This window comes from Cavia porcellus, unplaced genomic scaffold (genome assembly GCF_034190915.1).
Source record: "Cavia porcellus strain 051 isolate PalLab524CR breed Dunkin Hartley unplaced genomic scaffold, mCavPor4.1 scaffold_14, whole genome shotgun sequence".
Lineage (NCBI taxonomy): Eukaryota > Metazoa > Chordata > Mammalia > Rodentia > Caviidae > Cavia > Cavia porcellus.
The window spans coordinates 18,755,625-18,771,395 of record NW_026947497.1 but is presented as its reverse complement, the minus strand read 5'-3'; positions in this window follow the sequence as shown (position 1 = coordinate 18,771,395).

Genomic DNA, 15,771 nt, shown 5'->3' with positions numbered 1-15,771 from the left:
CAAAATCATAATTTTAAATCCAAACAGGGTTTATGTTAGCCAAGATCACACTCACATGATGACTGGAAAAATTTTGAAATATTGACAAGGACATTTAAAAGCCCCTAATTAATTTAATTGACTTTGGCAAAGTGTGATGTTGGTTGGTGTTTGCAATTTTTCTGCTAAAAACATTAACTGTATGCGTCTGTCTCTCTGTGTGTATATGCATTTATATAAGCAAAAGCATTAAACAAAAGGAAAGTTCAGTATTAAATAGGAAAATTACATGAAATATTTTAATCCAAGTAGGTATGGCACCTTTATTATATTACAAAGTATTCAGGAAATGTATTTTGCCTACTGTTTTTGTATGAATGAGTTAAATCACTGACTGATTCAAATAGAAGTTTGCATAGATAAATCCTAGAGATTATTTTCTTTTACCACAAAAGAACATTTAAGGCTTTCTTCAAAGGGTTAGTTTTCAGTAGCTTGCGGGGACCACTGAGAATCCCAGAAGCTGAGGTGCTTCAGTGTAATCGGGAGAGGTTCAGGTTTGGAAATCAGGAATAGGAACACCTAGGAGAAGATGTCTGATAAACCGGAGGGAGCATTCTGCTTCCCTATGACTGCCTTATCTGCTGCTACCATTTCTGTCTACCAAACCCCGGGCCTTCAGGGAGTTCAAAATACCCCGGGAATATTTGAGGTAATGCAGCTGCTTCCTATCTACTTCCTTTGTGTCAGCCTTGCCTTGTTCTCCTCTCATCTTGTCTTCTCTTTCTATCTGAAGTCATATCCTACCAGAAACACTCTTAAACCAAAACGCGTATTTCATACAAATATAACCCTCATACCAGAATACGAACATGTGCTTAGAATCTGCTAGATTCTCATATATCACACTTATATTACATTTATACATGGTGCTTCTGTAAGTGTGAGTACCAATAAACTTGTTTATAGACCCTAAAACAGGAGCTGAAAAATGAATTAAAAGCCAACAATTTGTTTTTTTTTAAGACAAGTTCTCACTGTGCAGTTCAGGGCGGCCTTGAGCTCACTTTGTAGCCCAGGGTGACCTCAAACTTGCAACAATCCTCCTGCCTCAGCCTCCTGAGTGCTGGGATTACAGGCATGAGCACCATGCCCAGTTTAAATTATTTTTCAATTCTGTATAATTTATTAATGCCAAATCACTGAAAAAATATTACTAAACAACAAAATAAGGGATAAGACCACAGTCTTAGAGTATTAGAATGCTATTTGCTGAAATTATTTTTTTCTGTATTTGAATTTACTTTATCCTACAAATTTGGTTAATAGAATTTTTCGCTCTCATTTTATTTTGATTGTTTCCCCTATCTACAATAAATTTTAGAAATAGATGTTGTGTTAAATTTACTTATAAGTATTTTAGAGCCTTGTTAGCATGTCAGTTGTAAAAGAAAAGGTAGAATCACAGCAGGAAAGGCTTCCTGACAGTGTTTTTGTAAGGTAATGTTCAAGGAAGATTCTAAATTCAGCAGGAGTTGGACAGTGCTCTGTGTCACTGTGTGATGAGAACCACATCCAGAATGAGTATCTTCGAGCGTCAAAGAACTGTGCCCAGATACTTTTATATTTACTTATCAAGTCTACTTCTCATGAAAGATTTTTCTAAAATTGCCTACATTTTAAAATCAAATGGTTAGAAAAAGAATCTTCATAAAAGAATTTCCCACAAAATCAGCATGTATTTTCTTAATGCACTAAAATGAGAGTTGTATCCAGGTGTGTAATCCTAGTTACTCAGAAAGCTGAGGCAGAAATGTTCACAAGTTCGAGTCCTGCCTGAGAAACTTGATGAAATTCTGTCACACACAGAAAAAAAAACCTAAACTAAATAAACCAAATGAAATGAAACTAAAATGAAATAAAGCCTGGAGATGTAGTTCAGTGTTCCCTGGGTTTAACTTCCTAATATCAAAGGGTGGGGGGGGGGGAGGGAGAAAAAGAAAGGAAAAGAAAAAAAAAGGAAAAGACACAGCCTTGTCTAAGTTCTCTCGGTTGTGAACCTGTATTTGACATATGGATCATTACTAGTTTCCATGCAGTCTAAGTCGATCGTGTCTGTTCATTTCTGCTTTAAAATCTTTATACATTCTTTAAAGGCTTTTACACACAGTTGCTGATTCTGAAATAACTTTTAAAAAACTGTTTTTAGAGGAAGTATAATCAAATAGTCATCAAAATTCTCTCTCTCTCTCCCTCTGCAAAGGGTTGAATTCACAGTTTTAAGTGAAGTACTTCATCCAGAAAGTGCTGCTATGATGTGGATGAAACGAAATGAAAGCAGTCTTCATACAATGAGAAAATCTAGCCCCCAAGAAGTCTTCTAAGTGCTTACTACTTAAGTCTTTAAAGTATGAGTCACAGCTATGATTAGTGAAGTATTCCTCTTCAGCTTTCAGTAACCATGAAGGTAGTTTTTATAAAAGTAGTTTTCACCCTCCCCATAGTGATAGCTAGAAAAGATAAACTCCTACACAGGGTGCTGGTGGGAGGGCTGGGGGAGGTTACGATCTGTGTGGGAAGCTGGAGGCTGCCAGGGACACTTCACAGTCCGAGGCCAGCTCCTACTCATCTAATGTTGACATTACCAGGTACTTTTTAGTGACTTAGTTGGTCTGTTCTTTCTCCCTCACATCTAACAGAAACTCTCAGAACCCAGCCTATATTTCTTACTAAAACATTTGGGGTCATATAAAATTGCATCAGCAGATAAAATAAATTATTAAGATTCATTCAGACACATGTTTATGTGCTCCAGTAAATACCTTATTGAGAATTTCATTTCAAATTAAAGATGCTGTGTCACTCTACATATTAGATTCAGCATTTCACTTGAGATTCTCTAAGTCCTTGGGTCATACTGTTCAGAGCTTTAACCAAAGAAATAATTTCTATCCTTGCATTTTTGAAACATTAAGACCGTGAATCAAAATTACCTGAGAGGGGATATATTCCCCCATGAAGCACTTACAACGTAGGAGTTGATAGTCTAAATTTACTCAAAATGGATCAAATTCATTTACAAATCTTTACCAAAAAATTAATTAGTTTTCAATGTGTCCAAGACCAATAATTTCAAACTGGAAGCATACTGTGTTTTTAGGGGAAATTAATGTATAAGTGTCTATGTCTTTGTATTTTGCTGTTATGTGTATAAACACAAACACACTCAGGTAGTAAGATAAATTAAATGCAAAAGAGATGTCACTGCAGAGCATTTTACTGCCCTTCTCGGCTGTGTTCACAATGTTCACAACACCTTCAGAAATCTCTGAAGCACAATTCTAGTTGGAAAATATGACAGATGACAATGACTTGGAGCATTCATGGTTTCCCCAAAGAGTCTGAAATGATGATTAAGCCAGGCATTTCTCTTTGGAAGGAACTCTTTGGTTCCATGTTAGATGGGGGTAATTGAGCTATGTGAGATGCTTATTTAATCAGTGTCAGCTGCCAGCCACCACAATCTGAGCAAGGACTTCTTTATCCACGGTTCTGACACAGACCTCTTTGGCTTCATTTCCAGAAATTAGCTTGTCTCAAAATGTCACTCCAGCTATTTGAGAATCCTGGGTAATCACTCTCCAGGACAACGGCTTTGGGTTTTCAGATTCCAGCAGACTTTATACTTCAGGTGCTCAGCTGCTCTCACTGAACTGGCTTTCACGGGCTTGTCCTCTAGGGATACTAATCACCCAGGATGATGATGCTGGTATTCCTTAGATGGCTCAAGGGAGATCACTGCTGTTGTACCTAATTTCTGTAGTAACTAAGAGCCTGCTGTCATCTTCATCAAGGATTTCCAGATGAGTGAAAGATCACAGAAGCATAATTCAGAACTTAGACTACAACTGCTATTTGTGACCCAAAATAGTCTTTATGGCCCTGGATAGATTGGTCGAGGCTAGCTTACTGTCCTCCTGTATAAGATGCTTCCAATCTTCATATCTGAGGTTCTCCTACTCATTGATGCTCACTGACAGATGCCTGATATGTGCCAGGAACTTTCTATACAACCTTTATCAGGTCTCACAAGGACCTTGTAATAACAATAGCAGTAAATCTCTTTACAAATGAGGAAAATGAGACTCAAAACAAGTTAAGTAATTTTAGATAAAATCACAAAGCTAGGATTCCAAAGCTACACATATCTGACACCTGTCCTTTTGTAGCTTTGTGAATCTAGAGGCAACTAAAACTGATAGTGTTCAGAGTACTAACCTTTAACACATGATTTAACGGAGTGCTGACAGATTCCTGGGTAAAGGAGATGAGAAGCCACTTGGCAGTGAAGAAGCAGCCAGCAACCCAACATGCAAGAAGAAAGATTAAATTCTGAGGTGGACCTTCACGGGAAACTGGGGGAAGTACTGTGATGACCTGCTCACTTGGGGCACAGTGGAAGCCTGTGTGTCACACATGTGAGAGACAGAAGAAGAAAGAGCAAGAGAGAGAGAGAGAGAGAGAGAGAGAGAGAGAGAGAGAGAGAGAGAGAAGGAAAGGAGAGAACAAGGAGAATGTCCATTGTTCTCTTGTCCTTAAGCAAAAATTTCTTCTTACATCATATTAAATCCAATCACATAATGAAATAATATGCTAACCCAAGGTGCATGTGAAGATAGGATGTGTGTGTGTGTGTACACATGTAATTATAATGCTGTCTAACAAAGGCATAGCATGGGATATGGAGATGTATGCTTTTAGACAAAACTAAAGCCAGGAATCATGTGCAATCTATAGCACTAAGCAAGGCAGTGGGTTAAACCCAGCAAGCAGTCAGGAGTCAAGCAAAGAGGTCAAGGCAAATTACCCAACAGTAGGACATGCAAGAAAACAAACATGAACAACAATTTATAACTACATGCCCTTGATACAATCAAACTAACTGCAGGTGGTATTATTCTTTGTATTGTCCCGTAGATTTTTTGATTATTCTGAAAATGTAGCCAGTTTGTTTGATGGCTTGTTACTTTTTCTGTTCTTTCAAGTAATTTAAAGCACTAGCTTCATCCTCAAGTTGTAGTATCTTTAGCTGCAAGATTGTACCAGCTTTAACCATTATGTTGTAACAATCTCTGTAACATCTATGAAGTAGATACTCAGATCAAAATGTGAAAAAATGAATGCTTTTATGAGATTGTATTGGAGAAATTTCTGTATTCCAAGAGCATGATTCTACCCTCAAAGTAATTTATATAACACTAATATATTTCTTCCCCAATCAGCTACATGTCTGATCAATTTGTTTAACTCACAATTAAACTTCCCCAATCAGAATAAAAAAAACAATTAATAAAGATGTACAGATTTTCCTAAATAACACGTTTTAGTGATGTCCTTTAAATATATCTAAACTTGACTTTAGAATCAATCCTAAATTCTCAGGCTGATAACCAGAAAGTACCTTTTAACCACAGAACTTCCTGGGTTGCACAATCCTCACTGGGACTGACAAGCAGCTTTCCTGTCTGAAGAATAAGGTACACATGTGATAATTCTAGAATATTCTACATGAAAAAATTTTCCCCAGGAAATTGTATTTCATTTAACTTTTCAGATTCTGGTCCAATACCACTCAGCATTTTTGTTCATCCATGCCAAGCCATATTTTCATTGGTCAGGATTACTAGAAAAATATACCAAGTAGATGGAATGTTCACCCAAGGGATTTTTTTTTCAGGTAGACAGTGATTTGTAACATACAACTTTAAAAAATATAATTTTCAAAAACTACACAGTTATTTTACAGAACTTTTCAAAATATTTTCAAGCCTACTTAACATTCATACTGATGCTTACCTTGACTCCTCTTCTCTTTGGTCAATTTATTTTTGTAGTCTACCTCTGAACCTAGCAACCAGGAGTCAGGATTTATTTCCAGTTGAGTTGAAGAGCTTTGATTTCCATCAAGGCTTGGCTGTGACTGAGGATGGGGGCCCAAAGAATGGCCCTGAGAGTTGGGTTTCAGTTAGAGCTTCTGTCTTTGTTGTATCTTATGTTGTTCTTGTACAGAAAGTCTGTCTCACCTGACTCTCACCCAGGGAATTTCAGAATGAGGCAGGAAATACTGACCAGATTTGTTCTCTTTCCCATTTATATGGATTCGGTCCCCTTTTAAGAAGAACAGGAACAGGTAGTGTCTCATCACAGAGAACTCTTGATTTTTCTTCTTCTGGTTCTCATGGCCAATCCGAACCTGTAATAACTGACTCTGACCAAGCACACTGTCTGAATACTCTGGCCTGCTCACCTCTGCCTGCTCCTTCCTGAGTCTCCCTAGTGACCTAATATCCTGATTCAGTGTTTTGACTAGGTTTTCTGCACTGATTAGCGAGTCAGATCTCTTGCCTCCCACAGAAAGCACCCCAATGCCCACAGTTTACCCACACACACTCTAGTTATATTTATTGTCAGTTGAAGCCAAATCTTGCTCAGAAATTTCCCAGTAAGTCTTTAGTAACTACTGGAACAAGAGTTGCTTTCTGATTTCCACTTGTTTTGGAACTACTTGCTAACTTGAGAAAGTCATATATACTTAGAAGAAGTTATTTTGCAATTATGCTTTGCTTTGAGCCTTTTTTCACTGCTCTTTCCCCACTTGAATTCTCAGTTTGGGAGCATTCATTGGGGCTGACTTTGACTGTGAGTCCAGTGTAGGTATACACAGTACTCCACCCAAAGGTGGGATTGACTCACGGACTCTGAGACTCCTTTACTTTTACCCAGCATCCCCAGAAGGTTTTGGTTGGGCAGCAAAGTAATGTTTCATTAGACAGTGAGAAGAGAGACCACCTTTCCAAGGACTATTGACCTCAGCTGTTTGTGAGCAAGTGTAGACTAGAAGACATGCAGCTACTAGGTCATTTGGTAAACGCAGAGCAGGCAGAGGCCAGTCCTCTGTGTCACTCCCCAGAGAGGCAGCACAGCTTGGCCTTGATGGAGACAGGGAGTAAGAAGCCCGGGTGGGCAGAGTGCTAGGTAGGATTTTGGGAGATCCTTCAGAATGAGGTGAGACGGGCTTCAACATGCTTGCAAGATTGTAGAGCAAATGGTAAGGAATTGTTTATGTTCATTTTGTTTTTAATGATTCTTAAAAGTGGGGCTCTGGACTGAATTAGATTCTCTAAAGTGTTTTTCACAATAAAAGTATAATTAAATTGGAATGTGGAATAATTGTACTTTTAAGTATCTGATATGGCTATCAGTTTTTGCTTTGCAGCAAATCATACTAACACTTAGTAGTGTCATAGAACACTCAATTTGTTTAGCTCACAATTTTGTGGGTCACCAATTCAAGTGAGGCTCAGAGAAATCCCTGTCCTCTCCAGAATTAATGTCATTTGAGCAACCTAGCAGGCTAATGTTGGGTGGCTTTAATTGAGGAGTAGAGACAAGGAAGAGACACTTCTGAAAAGTCAGAGCGTTTTCTCATCAAGAGATGGACTGTAAGCCAAGTGTGGTGGCACACATGTGTAATCCCAGCTGCTTGGGAGGCTGAGACAGGAGGAGTGCAAACTAGAGGCCAGACTGGGCAATGTAGTGAGACTGTTTTAAAATAAAAATAAAAAAGAAAGAAAAGGACTGAAGATGTAGCTCAGGGTACAATGCCCCTGGATTCAACCCCCAATACCAAAAAAGGAAAAAAGAAAATGTAACATCTATTTTTCCATAGTTTGAATATGAGTTACATTTGCATCTTGCTTTATCCTATAAAATATTAGGAGTCAAAGTTGTAATAGTTGTGAACCTCGATCTCAAAAGATCTGTTTCTGTCTTTTCTTCCACCACTTTTTTAGGTCTTTGCTGGTTACCACCAAAATACTAATGAAATATCATTAAAATGTGAATTTAGGTGGAAAACTAAATTTAAAAAATATTTTGTTGCTTCTTCACCAATGTAAGAAAAATTCAGTGTCACCCATGAAGTTTTAAGCCTGCCACTCCCTTTCACTCAACACCCATGAAGCACTAAATTTCTTAAGAAATAGTAAGTATTTAGGTTGGTATCTTGATTATGGTGGTTTGATTATCATGATTATTTGATAATTATTAGCAATGCTCAACTTTTCATATAGAAGCCAGATTCCTTAGAGAGATGGCTGCTACTGGGGGAGTTGTAATAGCGTGGACTTTCAAATCACAAGCATAAAGTATTGCTACCATAAACAGAAGAAATTTACAGAATGCTTCTCTAAGATCCTAAGGGAAATATTTTGAGTCTTCTCAGAATATAACAATGACACAGAAAGGGTTAAAGCCCCCAATTCAGAAAAAAATTCATAGTTAAACCATAGAATCTATAGGCCAGCTCTTAGGGGGTCTGTAGGATCACATTCACAAAACATGTAAAATGGGCTCGCAGTTGAAGAACAAATAATCAGAGGAGACAGTGATCATCATTTACATGTATTCTTGATTAAACCTGAAATCAACCTAGAGATTAACTGGGAGAAGTGACAAGAAAATGCTGGAGTAAACAGGCCAGGTATAAGTGGCATATATTTATAACCAAGAATGGCTGGAAATGCTTGCTATTCCCACATTAAAATGATATAAGAAAGGATGTTTCTATTAGCTGTCCAGACTCAGGATACTACAGATCCAATTCTGGAAAATGTAGTGGACTGTAAACTGGAAAACTAGTAAATTTGTCATAGCTTTTGAGAATAAGAAATTTTGGGTAGAAATAAGCTATTTTGGCATCAAATGCCTCATCTATTATTTACTTTCCAACTACACAGGCTTTAGTATACCTGGATTTCAGTTTCATGTTATATGCACCAACTTCTCTTTATCATGATGAGCTGGGTCATAGACTGTAAGGCCACTTGCTCTGAAAAATTTCCAAAATGTACCATCGATGGAGGATGAAATGACCACCTCCTAGACAATATTTTGCCTCTTAATCTGGCTGTGGGTCTCCTCTGTGTTTTAAAAAATCATTAATCTACAAACATGTAATACATGGAATGTCAGGTATGAACACACACATAAGACTAGGATTTGAGACACAACCTTACTTTGGCTCACTTTGGGTATGAATACAGTGAAAAGAAATGATAAGGAAGAAGAGACACGTGACTGAGAAATTAACAGGAAAGCGAAAACAGAAACAATGGAATCTTCTATGTTTCACTTTGGATCTACCTCTCAAGCCAAATGACTTTAGAAGTTCTTAATTTATTGTACAATAGTCATAATAATGATTGTGTACGATGTAAGAAATATGTGAGCTTCAGAAACTCACAAACTGGAGTTTAAATCCTGTGATGATTACTGACAGGTAAAGGGTAGCCTCAGATGGGTCCTTCATCTCTTGGCAAGGCTGAAAGGATGCTTTCACATACTCTTGCTTAGGTCTCTACTCATTAGCTAAGGCCTGTGTCAAACTAGAACTTCCATTATATTTTATGTTATATTATATTTTGAATAGAGGCTCCTGCATCTCTGAACTTCGTAGGTTTTTTTTTTTTACCAGTAATATGAGAGTGTGATTGATACCTTCTTCCCAGTCACTGTAAAGAATAAGTAAGATTGTATAGTATTTTTTACACTTTAATGTCCACTAATGAGATTCACTTCACTCTCTGGAGATTTCATTAAAATGTAGTTGGGAGTGAGGTCTGTGATTCTGAATTTCCAACCAGACTTCTCGAGATGCCAGCATTGTTGCTCAAAAAAAAAACAAAAAAAACAAAAAAACCCTACGACGTTTTACAAATATTATCTTCTTGCCGCATGAAGCAGTTCATTACCATACAACACAATAGTTCTAATGTTATTATGTTAAATCAGTTAACTGTTTTGTAAATTTGACTTGATTTCAGAAATTGACTCTGTCCATATTATACATTTTTAAGTTTAAAAGTTAGAATGATCTTGAGATCTTGAATTTATGACGTTTTTATTCTCTCTGCATTATAGTAGAACAAAGAAAGATTATAGTAATTATATTTTATGAAGTATTCTTAGCCTCATCAAATTAAGCATGTTATTACCAATAGTAATATTGTTAGCTTCACTGAGTAACAAATATATAATTTGTCTGACACCATTTATTATGTGTATGAAGAAGTTTCTTCTCCATTTTAAACTTTCCAGTAATACAGTTTGTACTACTTAAATTTTACATAATTCCAGTGTTTGAAACTTATAATTTAAAAATTAGTGGGAAAATAATTAAAATGTGGTATTTATACACAGTGGAGTACTACTCTGCTGTGAAGAAAGAAAAAGTTGAGGCATTTGTAGGAAAATAGATGCGCCTTGAGACCATAATACAAAGTAAAATAATTCAGACACACAAACTTACTTACTCTGTGGTTTCTTATATATGAGAAGTCTAGAGTAAAAATAGTGAGCAAAATTAAAGATAGATAGTAGGAAGTAAGCAGCTAGATCACTCTCAAAAGGAAAAAGATCAGGAGGTGAAGAAAGAGGGAAGGAAGGAAAAGATAAAGGATGAAGCAAAAAATAATTGGGATGTTACAAACAGGTACCAGCTTCACACAAGGAATGTAAATATTATGTACCGAACACCCGTAAAAAGAAAAAAAAAAAAGTATTACTTTGGATTTTGGTTACCCATGACTTTCTGAAACCCTATTATCTTTGAAAAATAATAAAATTTTCTTAGAAGTGAAGGGCTTCCTCTTGATGTTTTTATAGCACAGCGAAGTACATAATGATGCAGTTTTTCCTAAGGCCTAATTACTCCTTCACAGTGAATTAGGTATTCAAGAGTACAACTGATTACGGGTGCTAAGAGTGTGAGTATTCTAGGTCTGGATATCTGTAGAAGGTAATATATGACCACAAGTGAAATGTCCTCACAGTACACAAACTATAGAACAACACAAGAGTTGTATTTTGGGGGTAGATTTTTCTATCAATACAAGAGACCATAAGACCAATAGAAATGAAATGTCTTGTTTGCACTCTTTGCAATATCAAATTACAGAACCTTTGACATAAAAGGGATATCTAGACATTGTCTCTTCTGATCTCATTTATAAATACAGGAATTGGGGCATTCAGGGCTTACGTAGATCTGATAGGTAATGAGACTGTTAGAACAAATGTCACTGAGGATAGCAGTTATAACTACTACAAACTAAACCCCCTGTAATAATCAGTTTAGACTAAAGTTCTATAAATATATTTCTCTCCAGTATTTATAAAATTACTTCCAATTTGAACTTTAAAATTATTTTTGAGCTTCTAAAATTTTATATTTGTTATGTCAGATTTCGAATCCTTTGGGATAAAACAGTGAGGACTTCTCCCAAACTTCAGCTTAGTAAATGAATTTACCTTAAAATATCAATAGAAATCATTTTAGTGATGGTTTTTGCAGTTCTGAAGCTCTTGTGTACTCCCAAACGCATGAACTCCATGATACTAAATATTTGGAGTTAAGATCTAAAGATCATATGAAAACAGATGACTAAATGAGGATCATAGAAACTGGAAATCGCAATTTAACTTCAGAAGTTATGTTTCTGTTTTAGTTTTTCAATTGGAAACCAGAAACTACTCTTAAGAAAAGTATCCTACTAATCAGAACATGTCTTCTAATGTTCAATTTCCATATAAATGGAGCATGTGTAAATTATGAAATCTTGATATGAACAGGTTTGGTCTTAAATGTCTGATTTCCGAGAGCAAGTTGAACTACTACCACTTGCTCTCTGGGTGGTAAGCCTTGAAAGACAGCTGAGATCAAAGACAAATTTAATGTTTAAAACAGACATGATTTCTGAAGTTGAATGAGAAAGTGTACGCATGTGTATTGAAATCAGGAAAGGATACAGTTGTGGTAAGGATAAAAGTTGACGAGATGAGTTTCAGGGCTCTCCTGGGGCTTTGCTTCACACTAACAGCTGGGATTGCATTTCAAAGTTCCCCATATTTTGGGGGGGTTAGTCTATATTAGTTATAACTGGTATTTTGGTCCCGAACAGCTATATTTCTGACTTATCAATATCTCTGATTTGTTTCCATCCTTTCATTTTTGTTAGAAAGAATATTACATTCATCTGTCCATCTCCTGTCCCTAAGTTCTACCTGATGTAGTCTCCTTTTGGGCAGAATTTTTCAGAACCAAAGTTTTCTCCAGAAAGCAGAGCTATGGTGTTTTAATAATATAAATTATAAATTATGTGCTCTCTAGCTCTTTACTGTTTGTAGTAGAGTTTTACACACACACACACACACACACACACACACACACACACACACACAGGAGAACTTACAAAAATGAACTACCTTGTTCTTTACAACGATAGCCATCAAATATTGGGATCAACTAGACCTACCCCTAGTTATGAGATCTTCAATCTGAAAGGGAAAAATGTCATTCTTTACTATAAAGCAAAAAAAAATCACATTAGCACTAAAGTTTGTTCTAATAAACCAGATGAGGATACAGGAGAGCACAGAGTGGCAGTATTACCTCATTTGTGACAACATCCATCTGGAGATCCTGGCACAACTCTCTGTCCTCTAAGTAATGTTGCAGGAGATGCCCTGTAGTTGTAAAGAGAATATTCTCTGCTTTTAATTTCTTATCAAAACTACACAGACCCAAAGTTTGGAAACAGGCCATAGCTTCCCTGGCGAAACTCTCTGGAGAGCTGTTAATGTCCCTTATCCAGAGAGCTTGCATCTAACAGTCAGAATCTAGGTTCAACAACACCAGAGAAAACTGAGCTTCCATCACACAAACATGGCCAGGTTGACTTGACCACACTTTGTAGAATATCTCACAGTGATGAAGCCTTTGAAAGAAAATTCAACTATGGGAGCCACATTTACTGTCTCTGGTCAACCATCATTTCTGATTCATGACTTGGATGCTGGGAAGCTGATGAGGAGCCTGAGTTTGTGGAAGACAGAAAACAGTAGACACACTTTGCCTGTCTTCCCCGACACTTGTGGACAGCCTGATCATAAGGCGTGTGCAGCTCTGTGGAAGCCGGAGATTAAGTGACACACAGTCAGCTCATCTTTGGAGACAGGTTGGGTTCACCTTTTCCCAAACCTGAAGTTTGGAAACTTCCTTAGCTTACATTTTTAATATTGTTAGTGGATCCAAGAGGAAGCATTTCTTTCCTTTTCCCAAACCCAAATTGAAATGTCTTATCTCACTTCTCCAGGCTCATTTTCTCTTTTTACCCCCACTTTCTTTCTGACACTTGTGCCCTCAAGACATGTGAATTTAATTCTCAGTCAATCACTTTAGATACTAGACTTTGAATTTTATTAAACTTTTTTAAGACTCATTACCTTGTTTTTCCGTAAAGGCAAATCACTAAACAAAATGCTATTTGGTGAACAGTTGAGATGATTTTGTTGGCAAATAGCCTGCTTCTGATTCCAGCTGATGTTCAGTACCTCAGACATACAGACAAGTGACAAAGCCGTGGACCTGTAATGCTTTTATTTCATGGTGGCGTTCTTCAGAGGGTCCCATTCCTGTTTATAGCTAAAATGGTGAGGATTATTATCAATATGTATTCTTCTGTTTTATAGATATTCCCTTCTCCAATGACAATTCCATGAGTTGTCTTGTTCTACTTTCTGTTGGTTATGATTATACTGCCCATCCCATAGGTTTAACTGGAAATTAGATGCTTAGATGACCTGCTTAGATGGCCAGATTGTCAAGTGTGCATCTGTGCTTTCTCAGTGCCCTTGATGGGGTCATTCATTAAAGAAGTACGTGCCTCAAGCTCAGATGGTCCCTTGACACACTTCAAAAGGGTTAGTAATAGCAATCACATTTACATATCATTCTGTAATGTTAAGAATATTTTCAAAAAAGGGAGACATTAGTTAGACCTAAAGATTTTGGTCAGCAAGGATGGTTTAACTTGCAACTTTCTTGCTGTTGGCTGGTAAATTTCTCCTTGCTCTTTTAGTATTCCAGTAAAATGGCATATTCTTGTGAAATACTAAGTCATGATTATTCTCACATAGAAAGAAACTAACAGGCTAAATGTCAATTTATGTTGTTTCAAAAGACTTTTTAAAGACATTCAAAATATTTCAGGAGATCGTGAAACAACAACATTTCCATCTTAAATCTGTTTAATAACTCAGGTTAAGAGCACATGATTTGTTTCTCAGGTTTTGCTCCAATTTTCTTTTTTAGGTTGTAAGTGGAAGCTATATTGTATAATCAACTATGTATTACTCTGAAAAATGTTAGAAAACACAAAATAATATAATAAATATTTATAATTAATATTTATAACTTTTTTTGGTAATTTAAGACACATTAAATTTCCTTTTATGGCTACTTACCTTCCCAAAGCAGAATCACAGAAGTGAGACTGTTGCCACGGATTTTTGGTGGTGCTGGAGCCTTGCACATCCTGAGTACATTCTCTGTTCTGAGCTCCACCCATGGCACAACGTGAAGTTATTGATGACTCTGTGTCAGTCTACTTTTCTGAAGTAACAAGGGCTGGAGTAATGAATCTCCAGTGCAAACCGCCTTCTCCAGCATGCTGCTAACCACCATTTGTTGCCATTTACTTAATCTTGTTACAACTTACTTTTTAAAAAATGAAGACTTTGACATGAACAAATGATACCAATAGTCAGTGATGATTATATGGGAAATTTCATCGGCAAATACTTCATTCCTGAAATGGTGAAAGTTCCCTTTTTACTCTACAGAGATTTGTCATTGCTAATGATTAGGCAGACTATTTTCTAGTATGATAACAAAATTATATGCAATTCTTAATGCTATAATGCTAACACAACAACATAGAGACTATAAATATGATTTTCCTACCTATGTAAAAAAAAAAACTCAGCCAAAATGGCCTGAGTTTATTTCTAAATTAAAGGCTAACTGTTTAAATGTTAACTTAGGTGCTAGCTCTCTCAGGGAAACAAATAGGAAGATTAAACAGAGGAACATTCCTAGAAATGAGTGTGTGACCTATGTGGTCCTTACAGTAAATTATACTAATTCTAAATTTATATTTATGTGTTGTGGCCCTATTAAGATGATAGAATTTTTCCATTCAGTGGGCAGGTGGATTTCCTGTAGTACCCCTGATTGCATGAAGAGGTATGTTGTTTTCTTGTGTTTCCATTACAACATAGAGACTAAGAGGGAATCCTCTGTGGTATTTTCACATAGGTCGTGAAACTTTTATCTGTAGGTTGTATTTGTATCTGAAAGATGAATATTAATAACCTCTTGGCAGCAGAGTGACTTTCTTAAAAAAGGGGTTTCCCTGTGTATGGGTGGATTAACCTTTCAAAATACATGTTTTTACTTAAGCCTCTCAGTTACTATTTGATTCAAAGACTTATAAAGACAAGGTCTCCTTATAGTCCCTTAGTATGCTTACCTAGATCTGAGAGGGACTTTCAGTGTAGAACATGGTGAGTAGCACAACGCCTGTGCCTTTACTTTCATTTTGCTTACTTGCCAGAGTTCGCTGTAGCTTAATTTCTTTTTTAAAGTGCCTAAAGTTTCCTTCTTAAAAAGGCACGTATGTTTGATTATGAGTTCAAGACTATGCATTAGCAATTAAGATACAGTTTCTTGGGTTCCAGATTGGGACTAAGAAAGAGCTTGTTGTAAATTTAGTGATGTTTGATGTGTTTTTTAAAACTTTTATGTTATGGTTTTTACCCATCAGTTCTTTTGTCTATAGCATATGGAATAAGGTATCAAAATGAATGTTTATCTATATGAATGTTATCCTA